Source organism: Castor canadensis, chromosome 11 (genome assembly GCF_047511655.1).
Source record: "Castor canadensis chromosome 11, mCasCan1.hap1v2, whole genome shotgun sequence".
Classification (NCBI taxonomy): Eukaryota; Metazoa; Chordata; class Mammalia; order Rodentia; family Castoridae; genus Castor; species Castor canadensis.
In genome coordinates, this window is record NC_133396.1 from 103,623,465 (window position 1) to 103,648,221 (window position 24,757).

Genomic DNA, 24,757 nt, shown 5'->3' on the forward strand with positions numbered 1-24,757 from the left:
AACAATAAAAAAATAATAAAATTAGTTTTAGATGCCTTCCTATTGGGGCCTCCAGGTAGGATAAAGCAATTCTATATGAGGAGAAGCCATGCTGCTCGGTGCCTGCTGTGAGAAACCTATCTCACAGAGTGGCCACAGAGGACAGAAAGGTCCCCCTGTTGACTTAGGAGAGATAAAAGCTGTAGGGTCAAAGGCTGGAGGGAGGCAATGTTCTATTGGCAGAAAGAGCCACTCTCCAGGCGCAGACAGTGAGCAAGTAGCACTAGGGCAATCAATACCCTTGGCCCAAAGAAAATCAGCACGTGACAGGCATGGTCAGCAGAGATGGGGACACCAGAGGGACCTTAGAGTGCACAGAATGTTTCTGAGTGCATAGGGAGCCCCCTCTCAAAACTCCTTAATCAGGTCCTCAATATGAGGACTGTAAGCAGTCGTAGAGAATCTAAGGAATGTATGAGAGAGGATTCAAGAGAAAGTTATGTTTCTGGCTAGTCAAGAAGGTATCTGGGCCATTACTATAATTTCTTTCTTTACATTCTATTTATTTTTAATAAATTTATGGAATAAAAATTTGTGATCAATAAACTGCACATATGTAAAGTGTGCAATTGGATGAATTTTGACAGATGTATACCCCTCATGAAGCTATCACCACAATCAACATCACAAACACCTCAATCATTCCCCAAATCCCTCATTATCCCTAAGCAATGCTCCTTTCCTCCACCTCCACCCTATTCAATTACTGGAATACTTTCTGTCACCGTAGGTAGATTACATTTTCTAAAAATTTATATAAATGGAATTATACAGCATGCACTCTTTTGCACTGGCTTCTTTCATTAAGAAAAAAAAGACTTTTAAAAGAAAGCCAAGAGCTTTGGGCAGATACAAAGGATACTAAAGAGAAGTCAGCAGGAGGCAGGATACAGGTCACAAAGGAAAAAAGGCTAGCACCAATGGAAGTCCTGTTGACTCTGGAACTGGACCAATGGCTAAAGGAAACAACTACCTGAACAGAATTGCAAATCATCCTCTGGGCTGTTTTGGGCATTGATGGCACAAACTGGCAATGTTTTCTTGTGGAATAAACTCAAGGAGCTTCACTGAAAACACATAGACCACTCCAGGCAAGCATAACCCAACCTCATGCCCATTCTTCTTCATGGACTGAGCTCTCTGCTCCAGTAAAATGTCATACCTACACCCTCTGAGCAGGTCACAGTCCTGGCTTTACCCACCTTATCCTTTCCTTTGTACCTGTCACTCTGCCCATGCTTTAAGCCCAGCAAAAACTGTCTCCCATGAGGCCATTCCTGATAAGGCTCACAGCAAAATTCCCTCCAGTAATCTTTGCTTGCTTCTGAAACATTTTTTTTTCTTTTTTGGCATTTAATGTCTTAAATTAATCAATTACTGTTTATTTAAGAAAGTAGAGTGATTTTTCAGATTAAAAATGAAGATGGGCTCCAGTGACTTATGCCTATAGTCCTAGCTACTTGCAGGGGGATCAAGGTAAAGGGCCAGCCCAGTGAAATAGTTCATGAGACTCAATTTTCAAAATAACCAGAGCAAAAGGGACTGGAGGTGTGGTTCAAGCAGTAGAGTGCCTGCTTTGTGAGCACCTGCTTTGCAAGGACGAAGCCCTGAGTTCCAACTCCAGTCCCACCCCCCAAAACATACATGTTGCTAATTTAGAAAATTAAGAAACTATAAGAAGATACAAAACAGAAAAAAAAAGAAAAAAGATTTTTAGATTCACCCATATTTGTTTAGCATCCATGCTGTATTTCTTTTTGTTGCTGAGGATTATTCCACTGTATGGATATACCACATTTCCATGTTCTATTACCTGTCAATGGACATTTGGATTGTTTCACTTGTCATTATTAAAAATAAAGTTTGCTATATATTCATCTTTGTGCAGACTTACGTTTCTGTTGTCAGATACCTTGGAGTGTAATTGCTGGATCACACAGTAGAATCATGTTTTAACATTTTAAGAGGCTGTCATAGTGTTTATCAAAATGAACCATTTTACATTCCCATGAGTAGTGACTCCACATCTTTCTCAACACTTAGCCATTCTAAGGGGTGTGCTATATAGTGTACCATGGTGTTATTGTGGTTTTAATTTTTCATTTCTCTGATGACCAATGATGTTGAACACTTCCGCAAATCCTTATTGGGTTTCTGCAAATCTTCTTTTGTGCATTTTCTGTTTAAGCCTTTCAACTCTTCTATATTTGGTAGTTTTGTTGTCTTATTACTGAGTTGCAAGTATTATTAATATATTAGGTCTAGTTTATGTGTTACAAATATTTCCTCTTTGTTTTTAGCATTTCTTTATTTTCTTTTTAACAGCAAAAATTTCTAGTTTTGATGCACTCCAATTGATCAACTTCCTTTCAGAGGTTGTGCTTTGTGTTTATTTCATGAAAAAGTTTTGTCGACCTCCAAAATCAGAAGTTTCTCTATTTTTTGTTTGCTGGACATTTTAAAAAATATTGTTTTCACTTTTACATTTAGTTTTATGATTTGTTTAGAGGGATTTTTTGTCTTGTATATTGTATAAGGGAAAACATTCTTTTTTTTTTTTTTTTTTTTTTTACAGATTTTTTTGCCTGTGTAGAGTATTCACAGCTTGTGGGGGGATGTTGAGGGAGCCAGAAATGGGGGATTCCATCTTGAATATAAACTGATACATTTGTATTCACTGGCTAATAAGGGCTTATTGAGGATTTATGCACATATATATATACACATAATATGAATATATAATATATATACATTGTAAGCTTGTCCTTCAACTGTATTAAATATTTGTTCTTTAATGTATTTGGACATTTTTATGCTTTTCCAATATTCTTCTAAGACATGAACATAGTAGTTTTATAATACTACATCATGTAGTATTCTTTCACTTTTGGATAGTTTTTTCATTCTAATAAAAATTTGAGATAAAATATTTGCATCTCTTTATTTACTCACAGTAAATTTTTGTTGTGAAAGAGATTATCAGGAACTTTAAAATGCCCTTATTTGAGGGGTGAGGATAGGTAAGACACCTAAAAAATTAGCTAGCATTTGTTGCCCTTAACGCAGAGAAACTAAAGCAGATACCTTAAAAGCAACTGAGGCCAATAGGAAAAGGGGACCAGGAACTAGAGAAAAGGTTAGATCAAAAAGAATTAACCTAGAAGGTAACACACACACACAGGAAATTAATGTGAGTCAACTCCCTGTATAGCTATCCTTATCTCAGCTAGCAAAAACCCTTGTTCCTTCCTATTATTGTTTATACTCTCTCTTCAACAAAATTAGAAATAAGGGCAAAATAGTTTCTGCTGGGTATTGAGGGGATGGGGGGGAGAAGGAGGGGGCTGAGTAGGTGGTAAGGGAGGGGGTGGGGACAGGGGGGAGAAATGACCCAAGCCTTGTATGCACATATGAATAATAAAATAATAAAAATAATAAATAAAAATAAAATAAAATAAAATAATAAAAAAAAGACAATTAAAAAAATTTAAAAATAAAATAAATAAATATAATGCCCTATTTCAGAAAGCTTTTACTTCAGGTAACCCTAAATAATTTTTGAGAGTTCAAATATTGAGTGGTGTGATTTTTCTTATTTTTAGAAAATAATAACAGATATTTTATCATTTGGTTATTAGTGAAGTTTAACATAATTTTATGTGTTTTAGGCAATATTCAATGGTCTTGTTTGTTTTGTTTTTTGAGATAAGGTTAGGCTATGTAGCCCAGCTTGACCTCAGACTTGCGATCCTCCTGCCTTAGCTTGCTGAGTGTTGAGATTATAGGCATGGACCACTGTGTCCAGCACAATGTTCTTTTTTAAATCGATAGCTTACAATAAGAACTTTTCACCTTTTCAAAAAACTAAAGATTCTTTTTCTAATGAATTATATGAGTATTTACGAACCAAAAGTATTCATTCTTTGTCGATAGTGTGTGATATGAATATTTGTGATGGCTTATTTGCCTTTACTTTGGTTTATCTTTATTATGTTAGTTATCCAATAGATTATGAAGATATATCGATGTACTAAGATGTCTCTCCTAGCCATTGGTTAAGGGACATAAGGACTTGGTCTGAGACTTCTCTAAATATGAAATCAAGTCTTGATCTGAGTTTGAAATGAAGAAAGAAAATGAGTAATGTGCAAATCAAGACACTTGTCCAATTGTGTTTTCAAAGCAGAGACTCTTGATGGCTACAACTTCCTAAAAGTAGGTGTTAGAGAAAAATAGTTAAGGATAGAAACTGCCAACAGCAAATGGACATTTCTGATTCATAGGAAAAGTTTATTATTTAAGAAAACCATAAACCGTAGGTCACTTAATCCAGAAAGAAACTTCAAGCAGCTTCCTTTTTCTAAAAATGAGTATAATGGGAAATAGATTGAAGCATTCTTTTTTTTTTTCTGGGCTTCACATTTAAAGGAAAAAAACCTCTTAATCCTCAAGCCCAGAGCATTGCTTTATTGATGACTAAAAAGACATATATCTTGAGACATGTAACTGACAATGCAGAAGCCTCTTACAAGTTCTTTCAATGTCTCAGTTTTCTTCCACTGCAGTCCTTTTGCAGGTGAAATCATATTCTCTTCCTGACAATTGTAAATTATTCACCCTTTTCTTTTCCTTCCTTGGAAGTTGAAGGGACTTCTCTCTACCTAAATCACTCTGGAAATGAATCTTTCCCCTCCTCCTGATCAATGGGTAATTAATGTGATTCTTCTTCAGCTATCCTTCAACTAGGATAGGGTGCTTTATATATGGTATGAGGAATGAAAAAGGAACAGAAGGAAGTAGTCACAGAAAGAGGAAGTAGTGGTTAGTGGGTCCCTGAGAAAGCTCTCAGAAGGTTACAGATTGAAAAGACTGAAAAATTAATAGTTCTGTGTCACTCTCTGGTTTCTCCTTTTTAGCAGTTCCAAACAGAAGAAAAAAGAATCTGACTTCTGTACCTTCCACATGACTTCCAGGCAAGTCTGGATCTCCTCACAAGGGCAAAGGAGCCTCATGAATACCCATTCCAGCCTCTTCTTTCCAACAGCTCCTCAGGCCACAGGAGCTCTCTGGTTATACTCATCTCTACCCTAGTGGCCTGCTTGCCATTTTGTGTGATCTAGGCAAGCCCTAGGAAGTAACCTTATTTAATGCTGAGGAATGCCAATGATGAAAAGAGAAGAGCTCTTCAGTGGGAAGGGCAGACTTTACAGATGGCTAAGAAAGGAACAACTCCTGGGCTATGAATCTCCTCAGGGAGATACTAACACAGGTGAATGGTTAAAGCTATGTCTGGAATTGTCTGAAATTCCCTAACCTCTCAAATCCTAGCCATTACTATTGGTTGCCTCAGTCTGTATGTCCATGTATCTTGATTTCTATTCTGTTTTTCATAGAACTTTCTATGTTCTGAAATTACCTTGTTAACTGCTTTATTTGGACACTATAAGTTTTCTCCACTAGTATTCAAGTGTTTTCATAGAAGGAGGGCACTACATGTTCTGCTATGCCTCCTGTTTGCTGGTGCCAAGGAGTCTCAGCCTGTTCCTGACCCAGACCTCTGACCACTTCTGCTCTGGGAACTGTAACTGTCTGTCACTCCCACAGTTTCCTTGTCTCTAGCTAAAGGCCAGACTTCTTGGCTCATGGAGGGCAGCTCAGTGAACCTCAGCTGTAGGATTGAATTAATCAGGATTGATTTGGTTTCAAGTCAGACTAAGTAGATGACCACAGGGAATGTTTGATGTTCTGTTCCCCTTGAAGGATTTCCTTCATCACTTTCTTTCAGGAGCAATCCTAGTTGGAGTTGCAACCACTTTCAGCTGTTGCCAGACTATTATGCAAAAATATATGCAGAACAAGCCCTAGTCTTTCTTCTTCTTCTTCTTTTTTTAAGTGAAAATAATAGTTAAAAGAGATGTAGTATAAGAGGATGAAAGTGGGAAGAAATGGGGGAAAAAGGGAGAAACATATCCTGTTTCCCATGTAGGAAATGGGAGTAAAGACTCCTAGCTTTTCTTCTTCATTTAACTAGTTATACAAAAATCCTATGTGAGGCTATAGGCATGGCCCAAGGGAGAGAGGGAATGAAGCAAAAGTGGGTGCCTTTGCAGTCACAGACATCTGCCCATACAACTCACTCACATCAACTTGTGCCTGCTTCTTATATATTTCTCCTTGAGGATGGCTGCTGTATGTGCACAGCTTGTACCTAGACAATACCTCACTCAGAAGAAACAGTGCAAAGCATGTAGTCATTTGAAGGCCCATGGTTAAACATCTCAATTCTAGTAAAATGTGGTGTAAAACTTAATTATATTTCTCAAAAGAACATTTATTTCCCAAAGAGACTGTAATTTTGCTGTAAAATCCTGGGAGTCTACACTCTAATTTTTCTCTCCTGGCTCCTTATAGACACCATACAACATCCATATTTGCCATACAAGCCATATCAGATCTGTGTATCATAAATTCAAGTGGTGAGTTGCTTCTGTGGCAACATAGAGTAGTAGACTTCTCTTGCCCCAGGCCTTACTGAAAATAGGTAAGAGCTGTACACTTAAATAAGGAATATGTTGCCTCTAAAATCCAAGTAATTCACCAAGCATCCACTTCTTGTTTGGCACTAAGGGGGTTCAGGATATAAAAATTTGCTTTAACTTTAGAGATGTCTTGACATGGTAATAACAATATTATCTACCTTCTACTCTAGGAGATTGTGCCGAGAAAATGGAATACTGGGCCCAGTCTATGACATTAGGTGCTCTACAGGTATTAGCTGTGATGATGATGATGGTGGTGGTGGTGGCTATTATTTTTTGAAATTTAAGCACGATTACTTATAGAAAACCTTTTCAGACTTTTGAAAACTTTCCTTCTCCCCATCCTAACTACAATGTACCACAATCAGTAAAGTCAGAAAATAGCAGAAATAACACCCAAGGTAGAAATAACTATATCTCTTAATAAAGAACAGTTATCAAATTCAAGAAGCCAGATCATATCTGTGCAAATAGATGTGTGCCTGAATTGTTTTCAATGTAGCCATATGTTCTAGTAAAGTCCTAGACTGTTTCATGTTTTTTATGAGTCTGACAGGAAATGTCCTCAGTCCATACTTGTAGTATATGTTTGTATGAATGTGCCTCTGAGACAGAGAGGTGTGGGAAAGGGCAGGGGAAACAGAAATCTTCTTCAGGAAGAAAAACTGGTCCTTGGGTTCCTAAGGACTGAATCTTCCCTAATGGTAGAAAGACCAAACAGCCCTTTAAGGGTTTCTATGAACTAAGCCCTCACTAATGGACAATCTCCACTTTGGAGAAGGGCATGAAGGCCTTGAGTTTATAGGCAAAAACAGTGGTAGATGGACCTGGAATGAGACTAAGGAAAAGAAAGGGCAGCTGTAAATCAAGGAGTGAGGGTGTCATCTGCTCCTGAACAGATGTACTCTTTGCTGTCTCCTTGACAGTTTTCAAGGCCATCTGTGATCCAGGAAACCCTATGACCAATCAACCATAGAACGCACCACAGAGAAAGGCACATTGCATCCAGTGTGGCTAAAGCAGAGGACCACCAAGACATGATTCTTTTCAAAGAAACTTTCTGATACTTGAGTGGTATCATTGACATCCATGGGCTTCAGAGTGTAAGTGCACTTGCTTACTTACAGGCTCGTAAGACCAACCTAAGGGATCACTGTGACCCACTGAGTGGAGAAGAGGGTAGAAGTAGACTGCAACGATTCAGTGCATGCTGAGTTTGAGACAGATGGACATCTCTTTTTCAGTTATTTATTTCTTATATATGTCAGGCATCATTGATCTATAAACAAGAGGAAATTTCACTTCTTTAGAACATACAGCAGAGGAAATAGCAATTAGCAAATACCAGTATCTTTGGCTTTCCTTTCTCAAAATCTTCCAGGAAATGCTTACTGGTCCCACAGTGGACAACCTCTCTCCTCAGATTTGAGTTGTATGATCAATTATGAAGAGAACCTTGCTCTAAGTCTCTGGAGTGAGATGTTATCCTACTGTTCTCTGCTGTTAGTTCTAGGTTAATGGGCACCATGAAACAAGACCTAAACTGAGTGGGTCTTCCTCCTTCCTCAGATCACTAGTCTAGAGCTTCCCTTGGGCTCTGTGTCCTTAGAGAAGTCTCTAGGCTTATAGGGGACTGGGAAAGCCTTCCTTGGAATAAGAGTTCCTAGCCTCTTAAATAAAAAAAATTAGCACCACATAAAAATAAAAATAATGACAGTCATTTTAAAAATGATGATAGACTCAAATATTGAGTGCTCATTAGAAATTAATATATGTTAGTCATTTTAATCTTTACACTGACTGATACAAGTATACTTTGAATTATAATTGAAGAATATATGGAAACCCATTATTATTATTATGTAAAAATACTTCACGTGAAAATGCTGAATAAGATAAATCACACATTGACAACAATTGTCAAAGTACTACAATAGGTATTAAAAGTTCATATCAATTCCTAAAGTAAGTATCACTTAAATTGGAAGAATACTTATTTAGTTACTTACTTAATATGATAAAGAATATGTGTTCTACAGTATTTTACAGAACAGAATAGAACAAAAATTGGTGTTCAAATTAGAGCTAGAACTAATCACTTTCATTTGCAATAATTTTTAAGTTCTGGTCAACCCACTAAATTAGTAGTAAATATTAGAGACATACCCATTAGAAAATGATAATTTAAAAAATCATTGCTCATTCTTTATTCATTCTAACCATACTTTTTAGCCCTTGCTTGTTTGCTATTATTGCTATGAGCTATATAACCTCTGCTGTTGATCATGTCCTGTATGTGGAATAGTTAAAAATAATGCATGAGTATGCATTAATTAGAAGAATTCAAGATAAATATCAGAAATAGTGAAATCTTTGAATATCACAGATTACCAGGTTTAGATTATAGTGAAATTTCATCCAAAATAGCAACAAAAGTGGAAAACATAGGAATAATTGAGGGTTTTTTCAAAAGGAGACATATAAAACTGAACAATGAAAACTTAATGAACGAGGATGTATCATTAGTCTGAACCAGAGCACTGACGTGGACATGTTATAACAATGTCATCTCTCTCATGTCAGTTTGTAGATTCTGTGCAATTTCAATCAGATTATCTGCAGAATTTTTCTTGGACTCAATAAAACATTCAAAAATCTATCACTCAAGTGATAGAGCATTTTGTTAGCAAGCACCAATGCCCTGAGTTCAAACCTCAGTATTAAAAAAAAAAAGTCTCATATTAATGAGAAAAATCAGAAGGTAGAATGTTTTAAAAGGGAAATGTTGAAAATCTAATTCATATATTTAAAAATAGATTCCACATAAATATAAAGCAACTGAGAATAGTATAAACCTATAAATAAATGTAGTTATATATTATTTATCATATGACAAGTAGACATCATTAAACAGTACATTTTACAGATTCTTCCACAAATTCAAAAATAAATATGGATAATTATAACACATATAAAAATTTTTAATTTTCAAAAACATGATGGAAAATAAAGCTAAGACTATTTAAAAAACATATATTATCTTCCTAAGCACCAAAATAATAGAAAAATCAGAGATTTTATACTATAAAAATTAAAAACGTTTATATTGTAATAACACAATTAAAGTAGAAACCAGTGTTGTATTAGAAAAACATTTATAGCAAGTATGGCAAAGAGTTGAGATATGATAAAAAGAATTCATATAAATTCATAAGAAAATCTCAAAATATCAGGTAAACAGGGAAAGAACATAATTATATAACACAAAAACATTCCCTCTAGCAGCTCTAAGTTGACTGTAAGCTTCAAACAAGACATCATTTATCTCTAAAACTTAGCAGAGCACCTGGCAATTAGCTGACACTCAGTAGATACTTCTTATATAAAGGAGTAAATTCATTCAAGAAAAGCAGATAAGGTACAATTTACACTCATTAAATTTGCAGCAACAACAAACCCTAAAAGGCTAAATGCAAATTAATAGGTGTGTGAGATTGGAGGAGACCAGCATGGTCCTATGTTGCTGCTGACAGTGCAAATGCTAAAGCTTACTTGGGAAGCCAGTAGTCAAAATCTGCTGTGTGTTGCAACTCAGTGCCCCCAGTTTCAGGAATCTGAAATAAAGGAGTAAGGATGAAAAGGAAAATAAACACAATGATAGTTATGATGATACTGAGAAAACAAAAGCAGATTCTTGAGCTGTATCTTAACACTCATTAAAACTAGGTTAAGATCATGAACATACAAGAAGATAAAAAGGAAACAAACAGCAAAACCGAATGACATAGACACTTCAACCAAAAAAAAAAAACAAAAAACGAATGAGCTACAAAATTGAGAATATGCATGGGTTCCTTTACTTTAACAGTGAAACTAATATATAAAAATTTGAAAATACGATTAAAAATCTCAAACTTCATCATAATAGGCTTAACTATTTGATTTTGACTTATTTCTGTTACACCACAAGCCACACAAATGTTTTCTTAATAAGTAGAAGAGAGAAGTTGCATACTCTCTTCAACGTTCTTGCAGCTGTTTCCCACTGCTCTAGCCCTGGCAGACTATATTATAATTGCTGACTAACTTAGTATCTCCTCCATTACACTGTAAGTCTCTTTAGGGTAGTGCAGAATTTTATCCTTCTTGGTAACTACAATATTTATATCCATGACTACCAGTAAGAACTCATCAAATATTTGTTTAATGAATAAATGAACCAGGAAGTTGCCTCCACTGAGTGTACTTATAAAATTACTGATCCCCAAGCAAAGTCTTGGTGACCTCAGACATCTGATAAACCCACCTAAGCCAAGCCAGACAACAGTTAAAGAAGATCACTGCCCAGAAAATGGAAGGATGGGTGTGCTGCCTCTGTGCTATTTCACCTCAATTTCTGTGACCCAAACAGAGAACTCTGAGGAGTCAATAGGTCTTGCTGATTAACTGGATAAGTATCCATCAGCTGTAACCTGCTCCTGAGTAAAGGATAAGCCCAGGGAAGAAAATGTTTTATTCTCACTGGGGAAGCAATGAGAAGATGAGTTTTGTGGGAGAAGTGGGTACACGATATCATGAAATCTGTGCAAAAGATCAAGGAGCAAGGGAAAATTAGGAAATTAAAGGACATGAGGGAATTTTGTGTCTACTGTTGTAGACTAGCTGATTATACAAGTCCTACTTTCTATCTTTGAAAGGGAGTAAATGGCTCTGATATGCTAGTCAATGGAGGAAGAGAAAAAAGAATGAAATGATTTACTGTAAGGAAAGAGGAAATTGAAATTCCTTGAATTTGAACTTGAGTTTCAAGAAACTCGAGTTTTGGCATTACAATAACAGTCTTAAGCAACAATAACTGTGTGAATGCACTGCTTCTTGAGAAGACTGTGTGTGGAACAGGACTTCAAACCCTGTAGGCACCAGAGTTCAAGGTAAGGACTACACCTCAGGTATAATAGGTTTGGATGCAAACAAGGCTTTTCAAGGGATTGGAAGATAGACTACTCACTGAGGTGCCTTGGGAAGCTGTGTGTGGAAACAGACTATTCAGATGCTCTAGAGTGATGGGTGGTGATTCCATTCATTTGGTTCTAAAAGATGTGTTTGCTAGTGCTGAGGGCACAGGTGCATCTCTCCAGCATCTCTACATCTCACTGTCCTAGAGATTGAACTGTTTTTACCTCCTGTGTTGACAGCCAGCACTCTCAGGTCACAGCAATAGGGCTAGATGACCCTGAACTGTGAGATTTGGCTCTCTCCTCAGAGGTCAGGTGTCCAACTGAATTTGCACTTCTTCAGTGACGCCTGTGCCCTGGGGTCAGGCTGCGGCAGCTTTCCAGATTGCCAGTTCACTACCGTGTGAAGTAATGACTCAGGGTCCTAAGGGGGAGCAAGGCAGACATGGTGACTTGCCACATCCGGAAATAGGGCCAGACATCATAAATTTTTGTGTAGAATGATTTCAGTGAAAAGAGACATTGAGGCTGGAAAGAGGAAGTTAGAACAGGGTATCACTTGGATGTTGGTTCCCTTTTTTCCCCTAATAGGTGGAAAGAGAGATCTATTCCAGAAAGATTCTGTTGTTATCTTGGGTTCCTCCTCCTTCCTCTAGTGCATTAGGAGTGGAATGATCATTAACAGACTGCGAAAATCTTAAGAAAACTTTGGGATATCTGCAACATTTCCCTAAATTTGCCCTTTCCTTTTGCAAAATGATCATATATATATAGGGTATCCATAATCATGCTAGCGAGCTGTGGAGAGCACGCATGCTATATGAGGAACAATCCATATACACAGGAGCTGACAATGGGCTAGATAACTGCCTAGAAATTAATCTAACACAATAGACATTGTGAGAACAGGGAGACCTGTATGGATTTGATCAATCAGAGAAGACAGCATGGAAACAGAGGGGATGAACATTGGGGGTAATGAATTTATCATCTTGTCTCTTCAAAGGAAGGTTAATATTTCCCAATATCATTTCTAGCCCTCAATGTAAGAGTCACTAGTTGAGTTACCATGTACCCAAACAAGTTCCTCTAGATTTGCCCACATGGCCCCCTGGGGTTATCAGGGCTCCCAAAGTGAGCTCACAGTCAAAGAGAGGACACCTGTGACTGAGCTTGCCTCAGAATTGACATAAATTGCCTGTCCCCAGGGCCCAGGAAGTGGTGGGGGAACATAGTGAAACTTCACTGTGCTGCTTTGAGAGGCTCTCCCCCCATCTTGTACCACCTGTTTCATCACAAGGGTGCCACCCCGAGGAACAGTTCAGTCCCTACTCCTGTAGCTGACATTGGCGTGTGGGCCCAGCACACTGAGAAGATACCTCTATGTCACAGGTGAGTTGGTTGAGCCATATATTTATATCTCCTTCCAGACACCAGAGTTTGGGGTGTCAGCCTGTGAGGGAGGATATGGTTGTGGTCCGATTAAGATTGGGATTTTCTCAGTTACTTATGCAGGAAATGGAAATTGGAGATTGTGAATGTTAGCAGGTGGCTGCCTTCCTTCTCCTCACACTACCTGAAAGGAGTGGACTATACTCCAGGTTATTGATCAAATAACTAAACATCCATGAAGTCTCTTTGTTGGAGAGAGTCTTTCCTTTTTAGCAGTCTGCTTAACTTCTCTTTGCATCGACTCATCATAACAACTTATCCCTAATCATGCTCATATTTCACTGTCCTGCACTCCAGATTTAATTGGAAAAGCTCTGTCTAATAGTACTAGGGCAGAACTCCCTGGGATCCCCCACCCACCTACGTACCTACACATCTCACAATACAAACACACACACACACACACACACACACACACACACACTGGTGTCTGCAGAATTCTAGCTCAAGTCCCTTCCTTTTAAGGCTCTCATATAGTCTTCTCTCAGAGAACAAAAACTACCTTCTGATCATATTGATGAAGTGATGAGTTTCCTGGTGACTGCTGCTCTGTTCTTTTACCTAGGGTTCTAGAGGCAGTCAACTCTGTGATGTAGGCTGCTTTTCTGCATCAGTTGGCAAACATGTGTCTTGAAGATGTTACCTAGTGGGTGAGACTGTCAGCTAAAGTAACTCAACTCTCCAATAAAGCCCCTCATTTATATAAGGGTAAAGTGAAACTGAAAGCTTTTAACATGTGATTACATATTTAAATTTTTTTTTCAATAGTGTAGCAAAATAGAGATCAGTTAGACAATCTCCATAAAAGATGCATAGGGAAGAGTAATGCAACAGGGAGCTACATTTTAAAAGAAATATTCTGACTATTCTAGGTGTTATATAATATAATGTAATATTATATAATACAATACAGTACATAATAAATACATTATTCATAATTATATGTAATAATTATAGTAAAATATAAAGATATTTGAACTGCAAGTAAGGAGATTAGTTCTAGTCACAGTCCTGCCACTTGCTGGGTGGGAGATATTAAAAATCTACCAATACAATAATTTAAACTCCCAAACCTCATTTTCTTTCACTGAAAATGAGGACATTAATGCATCCTCTTCTTGCTCCATGGAGGCACTCTGAGGACAGTAAGAGACAAAGAATCATTTTACATAAATGTATTATTTCATTTACTTATACCCCCAAATTGTCCCTAGAACTTGAGAAAGTTTATAATGAAATGCTAACAATTAGAGAGAACAACAAAGTGCAAATACAGAATAAGGACAATACAAAACAAATAATGACAGTCATATCTCCTAGCTTGCCTGCATCAGCTTGTACTCATACACAGACAGGTCCAGGCTGTCCCTCTGGGCAGCAGGATGAAGCTGGCAGCCTTCAGTCTGCCTCTTCCTCGATGCTCAGGACCTGGATGGCTTCCACAGGAGTAGGAATGGCATATGTCTACCCTTCACAAGGATATGGAAGGAGGAATCAACTCTACCGGAACCTCAAGAATAAGCACAATCATCATCTAGTAGGTGATGGGTGCCCCTAAAGAAAAAGACTTTATTGGGTGCTAGCAACTTGGGAATATGTAGTCAGATATCACTGCCTTAATTCCAAAAGTTCATTTGTCCTCAAATGCTAGGCCCTTTATTTGAGCTAGGCCCTTTACCCATAAGAAAATAATGACTGCTGCTCTCCACATTTAGCCTCCTCCCACCATTTTTTCATCCTTACACCAAGTAAAAAGTTGTTCATCTTATGAGAGATTCTTGATGTTTCTTTTAAGGGACCCTGTCTATGAGTCTTGCATTAATATTATATATTGCACTTACTAGATGGATTAGACAGCCGCCAACATATTGTTACCAAGGACAGCCCTCACATCTTATGTGTCTTTTCCTAATATTCAGCAAGCTCCTATCAAGGTAAGTGTCAAAAGTAAAGTTAAATTCTGCTTAGAACATAGGGAAAAGGAAAAGGATCCTAACTTTTGCTAGTCATTCCCAGTCCCACAAGAAGACTATTCAAGTGCTTTATGCCAAGAAATTGCAGAAGGCCTCCACAACCAAGCATCATCCACCAGAGGAACAAAAGGGAGCCCTGTGCATACTAAACAAATGAGATGGCCCAGAAGAAATAAAGGCTTTTAAAAAGTTTTAAAGTGCTCTACCTGGAAGACAAGAATGAAGAATAGAGGCTTCTGCAGGGTAACAGGTACTGTCAGTGAGGAAGATACCCACTTGAGTTCACACCAATTCCATTTAAATATTCACCTCTTAATCTTCTAAGTGGGATTACACATCACCTGTGCAAAGCAAATCATTGATGACCAAATAATTAAAAGTGTCAGGCATTCAAAATGATGGGTCCTTTCATTTAAACGGAGCTGATATGTCCTGAATTTATATTATGGAGTAGCACTAAATGGTGCCTATTTGGGGTACAGGACAGAGTCACAGACTCTTAAAACTGGAAGAACATCAGGGTCACTACACTCCCTAATTTCATGACATACTCACATAATCATCTATAAACATAGCAAACAATGGTGTCATGCAACATGGCTCTGGATCATGTAAGTATCCAATAAATCTGGTTGCACTTCAGAACCATCCACGGAACATAAAAAAAATTAAAAATACCATCCCATCTCAGAATCTGGAATCTGAACTTCTGGAAATAAGGCTCAGAATCTATTGATTCAGGTTCCCTGGGTAACCCAAATACATAGCCAGGTTGGGATAATTAGAAAAATTAATACTAAAATGACAATAATAGGAAAAATAAAGACAGCAAATATCAAGTGCTTATATATCAAATTCTTTATTATTGCTAAGCATGTGTTAACTACTTTAATTTTGTTTGAGAGGCATTATTGTTATTAATGCTAACCCATTTCACAGATCCAGAAACAGAGGGACAGGAGGTTGAATAAAGTTAGGTAGTTAGCCAGCTAGTAGTGCTCAAGGCAACAGAGTCCCAGAGTTCATGCTGCTGTGTGCCACACTATAGTGAGGGATACACCAAGTTCTGCAGAAGTTCAGTGACTCACCTTGGTTACACAGCCAGGAGGCAGATCACTAAACCTTTCAAGTGCAAAGCACCTGCCATCTTCCCTGGAGAAGGTGGGCATTTCATACTTTTCATTCGCTTCACTGACATATATTGAGCACCAGCTGTTTCAGGCACTGTGCCAGAGGCAAGAGGCACTATAGGACCGACTCAGGAACTTACCACCAAAGAGCTTATGTAAAGCATGGGATGAATGGATTCCTTTCTTGGCAAATCTAGCCTAATGAGAGAGACCCCCCTCTTTGGGCTGAGACTAATTATCTGCTTGCAGGTACAGAACTAGTGCCAATGCCTATAGGTGAGCCACCTGTGGACTTGTTGGTTCATCCATTCAACATCTGTGATTCATGTACTCTGGGCTATGGATGCTGGAATTCTCCTAGTTTATTTAGTACCTACAATAGAGAACTTGGGAAATGAATCAAAAAAATTTATGCTGCCTTCTGTACCTCTCCCCTTTTTGCAGGGGGATTGAGCACATGCTATTTTGTTCTGGAACAACACCTTTGGCATCTTGCCCTTTGACCCTGTCTAATTTCTACTTTGTCAAATTTAAATTCATATGTTATTATATCTGAGAAATCTGTACTAACTACTTTGGGAAGTACCATTATTGCTAAGAATAGTGAATCTAACAATTACTGTGTATTAGTCACCTTTTAAGTGCTTTGCATATTCTGATTGTATAAACTGGGTTTAAATATGAAGGAATTAAGCACAGAGAAGGTCACACAGCTAATAAATGACAAAGCATAAATTTTTGTTGTTTTTGTTTTGTTTTGTTTCTCTGGCAGTACTAGGGGGCTGAACTCTGGGCTTTGTGCTTGCTAGGCAAACACTGTACCACTTTGTGTTGCTTATTTCTGAGATAAGGTCTTGCTTTCTGCCTGTGCCAGCCTGGACCACAATCCTCCTATTTGTGCTTCCCCACATAGCTGGGTGACAGGTACACCATCTGCCACTGTGTCCAGCCATTGGTAGGGATCTCATGAACTTTTTTCGCCTTGGCTGTCCGCCAACCACGATCCTTCCATTTCTGTCTCCCAAGTAAGATTACAGGCTTGAGCCCCCATGCCTGCTGACAAAGCATAGTTTTGAGCCCGGTGATTTTGTTCTACAAGATTTAGAAAGATGTCATAGATTTAAGAAAATATTTTAAAACATATTTTGGGATATAAAAAAGAAACAATACATTTAATGTGTACTAAAAAAGATTTCATATTGATGATGATGGCAATGTACTCACATCATATATCCCATTTTCTTCCTGAATGGCACAATCAACCTTTTGATGTCTAAATCCTCTTCTGAATGTCTTGTCAAACAGCAAATGCACTAGATTTGGTGCTATATATCACTTCAAGGCATATCAGAGAATACAATGCTTCTTGCTTGTTTAAAGTCTGAGGTTCATTTTTTCCCTTGATTAAACCATATATTACTGAAAATTAAGCTCTTTCTTGAGAGATGTTAGCCAAATATGATCAAAAGATACTTAACACAATCTATACCTTTGAAGGAAATGATAATGGGTGATGCTAGTGAGAAAATTTCCAACCAGTGATTACCCTTCTCTGAACTTGAGGACTGAATAATAGATCTTGTCACTTGATCATCTTGCCCTCTTTGCTTTGGTTACAAGAAGATCACAACTTCAGCATTCAACCCACTTTAACAATGGTGCAAGACTTTCTGGTATAACTGTTGTGTTCTACTCTTTGTTTTGTTTTTAACTAGTTCACCTTATTTCCTTCACATTTAATCTCTCCACATGCATTTAAACCTTGATTGTTTTATATTTTTAAAAAATCATCTGCCTTATCAACCAAGGAAGGTTGAGGAAGAGTCTCCAGAGATGAATAAGTGTATTTGGGGATGTTTGCAATGAAAATACACATAACGTAATTTATTATGAGTGTAAATTAGAAGAAGGTCAAGGTTGGAGGATATTTTCAAGGCAAAATGGGGAGGATTACATTAATTGTTCTGAATTGGCTGTAAGGACCACTCACAAAGGTCGTATCAGTCCAAGGCTAGATGGGAAGATGGTGGGCAGATGTCCTTGCAGAAGTATTTTCTATGTAAGACTGCATTGGCCTTTGTGCAAGGCTGTGGTTCTGAAAGGGTCTCTGGTAATAGTTATCTCATACATGCATGAGATCTTCTCTTTCATAACCTCCCAGCTCTATCTGTTTATTTATGTTGTTAGAGTTTGACACAATCAACTCCATTTTGGTTCTGACAACTTTTGCACCTTCATGAAGCCAGTGCAAATAAACACATTAAACATAATAATTTAGTGAAAGTGGTTTCCAACTGGAACAAGAAAACTAGTTTTGAAAGGCAAACAACTGATATCACCCTCCACATTAATGATATACTTTAAATCTATGTTTACTAAAGCAATGTAGCGATGCTTCACTACATTATCATATTAGTGCCTACTATATTAGCATAGTTTAATTATATGAAAAACTACCTTGAAGCCATGAAGTTTCTAGCTAACGGGCTCTCTTTCTTACTCTATACCCTCTACTTCCCATCCCTGAAAAAACAAATTAATTCTTAATACGTTTGCCAGATCAGCTTTCAACTTGACGTCACTTTAAAAGAAAAATAATCTTAGGCAATTTGAGCATGAGTATTTTTTTCTTGATTTGTTTAACATAACTACCAGCCTTAATTTCATATCCATTCAGTTCTTGGTTTCATAAATTCCAAGTAAGGCTTTTACACCTAGAAATATGAAAGAAGTGAAACAAATATTAATCAGCCTTTGCAGGAAGTTTAATCTAACTGTCCCTGAATTTGGAAATCTACATCTTTGCTTCTTTCATGTCAAAGTTTTCTCAGTCCAGTCCTCTAAATACCACTCTGTCTCTCCTATCTCCATCCCCACTTCCTACCAAATACCATCATCAGTCCCTTCACTCTGGCTTGCAGGAAAAATTTAAATCCTTGAAAGTATGTTTCTGAAACAAAAGAGGAAAAATACTAAAAAAAGAAGGAATGATAGATGAAAATAGCCCGCACTTGCCAATGAAAAAATATGTCACAGACAAAGGCAAGGTGGGAAAAGAAGAAGGAAGGAAACCTGGCAAAGTGGCTTGGGTGAAGTAAAGGCATAAACGACAATCTCAACACTTAAAAAAAGAGAACATGGAATAAGAGGACGCACAATGCCACTAAGCAGAGAATGTCTCTGGGCTTGGCATAATAATCCTGACAGCATACATTCATCAGCAAGCTTTAAGCCAGTTAAATAGGAAAACAAGATAAGGGTTTGAAAATGTATGATTGGCACAGTAGTTAGGAAAGATACTACAGTCTCAGAAATAACAAGAGATCTGTCATGCATGTTTTCTTTCAGAAGACCAGTGAAAGAACAAAAGGAGAACAGGATTTGGACTAGAATGAGAGTGCTGGCAATGTTTACCAGCAAGTTTATGATCTCTCTCTAAACACCAGTTATCTCAGCTGTAAAATGGGAATAATTGATTCTCTCTCACAGGGTTGTTGAAAGATTGCATAAGAAAGAGCTTTTAAGAAACACCTGTTGCAAAGATGGCATATAATACATGTTAACTGTAATATTCAGATCATTGCTATCAATATTATTGGAAGTATTACCCTTTATAAGACTTTCTTAAAAATAACTCATGAGGAGATCTCTAGTGACTTCTGTCATGTTTCTACAAGTATCCTTTTCTGTACTGGATCTAGAAACACAAGTACATATCCTAAATACATTTGTATCTCCTAACCATGGAAGTAGATGGTACAGAAAGCCCCAGTCTCTTCTTCCAGACTTCAGAGAAGAGGTTAGTCAGGGTTCTTGGTTCCAGCAATTCTATATCTCTTTCCAAAAATGGGATACTTTACTGGATGAATATGAGAGCCTCAGAAAATTGGAGGACTGGGCTCAGAAAGTAAGTGGAAACAAGAAAAGTGCTGCCAGCCCAACTAGCAGAAACCACTGCAACTTCATTCTACACAAATGTCATGTTCCACATAATATAGATCCATCCACCACAGTGGCTTCACATCCAAATGCCACCAGCTCAGGTTGCAAAAAGCCCTGGGATGGAGATGGAACTGGCTGAGACATGCTCAGGCTTTGACAGGCCACAGGTGCAAAATGGAAGAATCTTGTTATTTGGACTTCAAAACTGAGAGGCTACATTACTGTCCAACTAGATCATTCACCAGGTGAGTCCACCTGAAAAGAAAGTAAAGTTCTAACAGGAAGGGTGTTTTATACCCAAGATATCAAATAATTAAATAAATAATGAGAAATCTGCCAAAGACAATAACATGCACAGATCAGAATCTGACTAACTGAACCTATACCCCTATGTTCTTAAACTTCAGAGAAAACCCATGGGAATATGATTTTTTAACTTCTCCATCCTATAAATTTCAGCTTCCTAGCCTCATGGGAATCTCAAGTACCACAATTCTCCCACCAGTTTCAGGGCATCAGATTTTTCTAAATCACTTTATTCACAAATTTATTACATGTGGTTTTGATCAACTGTGGTAAAAATAAGAATGATAAATTTTAAAACTCAAAAGAAATTTCAAAAGAAAAAAAAATATTCTCCTGCACACATGACAGCTCAGTTGTCATGAAGAAGCTCTCAGTCAGTCCTTAGTTATCTTCAGTTGTGTTTAAATCATTGTGGGATCTGCTGAATGTTTATAGCCCTTAAGTTTGTGTAAAAATGTCTCCCAAGTAACAAATAGTACCCAAAAAGCAAGGTAAAAGCTAAGGCAATCCTCCCAAGCCAAAAGGGACCCCTAATGTGCTTAACTGAAGTGACAAAGTAAAAATTTTAGATTTGTTAAAAGACAGCATGTCTTTAGTAGAAGCTGGACAGAGTTATGGGAAAAGGGAGTCAAACATCCATAGTACAGTACTGAACTTTATGCACTGTGAGCATTGGTGGTTTTTCCTCAACAGCGGTCTCCTTAGAACCACAGATTCATGGTTACCAAGGATCTATAATACTACTTACATCCCTGGGCATCATTGTGAGAGTGCTAAATTCTGGCTACTTCCAGCCCCCATCCCAGATATCTAGAATTATTTGTAGGTATGGCATGCTACAGTTCACCTCCATACATGCTCACAAACATGCTTGGCTCTTTCCATGACTGGAAAAATTTGAAAGAAAGTGAGTCTCAGAAGTCGTGGATTCTATACACTTCTATCATTGATTTTTTTAATAAACTATTTAAAACATTTTCTAAACTCTTTGTACACTGAAATGGGAGATTTTAAAATTAAGTATGTTTTATGATACTTATTTTTTTAAATGTACTTGCTAGTGATTTACCCCAACACACAGTCCATTTTGTATGCAATGCTTACCTCTCACAATCAACAACAGCCTGATCCAGCTCTGGTAACCAACAACACTTATGTTGTGATCTTTCTTTTATTTTGGAATTTGTAAAGGTAGGAACCCCATCCAATTGTTGAGAACCACACCAGGAGACAAGCTTAGGAAATCCTCCATCTATCTGAATTTAAGAAATGCCTTTGTGGACTTGACAGAGCATCATTAGAGAAGAAGTCCTTAGGTCCATCCCTGCTCCCACAGGAACTAATTCTTAGATAGTTGATGGCTCAGTGTTCTTCATTTTTTTTACTGGGTCCAATATTTTTTCATCTGTTACCCATTCCATGATGTGGAGATGATCAAGAAGGATTACTATAAAAGGGGTTCAAACTTTTAGGGTCCTGTAAAGATCTTCTCTGTTAAAAAGCAAAAGTAACTCATCACATTGAGTTAGGAGAACTATGGGACAGGGATATTCTTGTTTTTTGCCTCTTGCACTGAGCTCCTGGAACTTTGTCTTTTCTTTTTTTTGTCTTCACTTACTATATCAAATCCTTAAGCAGAGCCACAGGTGGTAATGAAAAGGTTTTCTCCTTCCTTACTCTGTGCCCCTATTAAGAATATTATTCTATGATTTATTCAAGCCTTCATTAATCTAGTCTGTCTACTAGTCTGAGTTTACAGCACTTTCCTTACTATTCTGTTTTGCCCTGGGGGAATACAAAAGTCCTACCACACACATGTTCACAAATAAACACATTGTCAACTCACATGATATGGTATACATTATTTGCAATTAGGAAATCAGGAAATTTCATGTAAAAATATGTACTTTGGACTTCTCTTTAAAAATTGCAAAATCAAGAAATAGCAGATTTTTGTACCTGATAGCAATACTCAGAAGTTCAATAGCAGCTGCTGCCTTCAAGTAGAGCATGTGTTCTCCAAAGGACTGGAATCTCTATCACTCCTTATTGTTTCTTGATACCAAACCACAGTGAAAGTTACTATCCATTCTCTCAAATGTCCAATTGTTTGACTCACATCAGATTTAAGAAAAGAGTAACTTTTTAAGACATGTCTCTACCAAAAGTGAGCAAACAAAACAGAAGAACTTGAACTTGCGGCTTCATGAAGAAAAGAGATTGTTTCTTTGTGAAAGCAAAAAAAAAATGCTTCTAAACATATATGTAAAGCATGCCTTTGTTGATTAAGTACAAATAAAGGTATCATTTGAAAAAATACAGTAATAATTATAAAAGACCAGAGAACTGTAACTATCAAAGAACTTAATGAACTAAAAATAAATAACTGAACTTTGACCTTGACTTCTTTTTGGTGTTTATAAATTAAATATTGCCATGATAAAATGAACTTATGCATTAAATAAAAACCAAAAAGTTTTCCAAATGCAAAATCTTTTGCAGATGGCAAATCTACAAAATAAAGTCATTTCCATTTTTATCATATGTATTCATGGTATATAGCATGTTTTAATATGTGCATACATTATGAAATGGTTAAATCAAGTTACTAAACATTGACATAACCTCATATATTCATCATTATTTTGTGGTGAGAACACTTAAACTCTATTCTCCTTGTAATTTTCAAGAATATAAAATATTGTTATTAACTGTAATCAACATGATATGCAATATTTCTCTTGAAATTATTCCTCACTCTATCTGAAATTTTGTATCTCTTAAACCAACATCTCCCGATCCTGGTAAACACCATTTTTTTGTTTCCACACATTTGACATTTTTAGATGCCACATGTCAGTGAGGTTGTGCAGTGCTTGTCTTTCTGTGCCTGGCTTGTTTCACTTAACACAATGTCCTCTAGGTTCATCCATGTTGTTATAAACAACACTATCTTCTTCTTCTTTTCTCCTCCTCCTCCTCCTCTTCCTCCTCCTCCTCCTCTTCTGCTCCTCTTCCTTTCCTCCCTCTTCCCCCTCCCCCTCCCCTTCTTCTTCCTCCTCCTCCTTTATAAAAGATTTAATAGTGTTTCATTGTGTGTTTGTACTACATTTTATTTACTCTTTTATTGATGGACAATTAGGTTTGTGTTAGTAAAACTTTTCTTTTCCTGACATAGCTAACTTAAGAGAAGAAAGATTTATTTTGCTCACAGTTTCAGAGGATTCAGTCCATAGACTTTAGATTTGTTAATTCTGGGACCATGGTGAGAGAGAATATCATGGTGACAGCAGCATGTGACAGCAGCTACTCATCTCAGGAAGGGATGGAGGACCAAGTATAATCTTTAAAGACATGTCCCCAGTCACCTACATCTTCCAGATAGACCCACGTCTAATGTTCCCAACACCTCCCAAAACATCACCACTGGATAGAGACCAAACATTAAACACATGAGTCTGTGGGGGATATTTCATATTCAAACCATAACAAGATTGATTCCATATGCAGGCTATTATGAACAATGCTGAAATGAATATGAGAATGCCGTATCTCTTCAACATTCATATTTCATATCATTTGGCTACAAACTCAGAAGTGGCATTGCTGGATCATATGGATAGTTCTATATTTATTTTTTTCAGGCACCTCCAGATTGTTTTCCCTGAAGAGAATCAATCATTGGATGATGTCAGGAAGCTGAAAATATCGCTTTAGAATTGAAAGGTTAAGCATGCAAAACACTTTAACTAATTCATTCAATTTTTTATAACAGTTTAATATAAATATGAATAATAACACCTGGGTAAACATTATTAAGAAGTAAGATGGGGCTGAAAACTTTGGCAGTGGTGATAATAACATATTAAGATAAATCTTGTCAGTTAAAAACTATGTATAGCAAACCACTCCAAAACTTAGTAGCTTTAAACAGTAGCCATTTATTTACCTCATGGTTCTGCAGTTTGGCAAGTGGATGAGGTTCAGCTAGATAGTTCTTGTCTGTGTGGTGCTAGACTGATCTTGGCTGGACTCATGAATTTATGCTGTCAGCCACAAATTTGAGCTGTCTGGTTTACAATGGCCTAATTGGATTGACTGGGATGACTGGGTCCTCTCCACGGTTTTTCATCCATCAGCAAGCTAGTCCAGGTTTCTTCCAGGGCAGTTAGAGTTTTCCAAAGCAGAAGCATGCAAAGCATACTGGAAGCATTACACAGCACTGTTTGTCACTTTTATTCATCAAAATAAGGCTAAAATGAATCTGCTTATCGACTCAACACTTTTGATAAAAATGTGTAGGTTTTGCACACCAACCAAGTTTCCAATTCTCTGCACACACTATATGAGTGTTCTATAATTGACCCAGAGTTAGGGAGAAATTGTAGGTCAAGGGCTCAGGCTTACAAGACTGCTTCCTA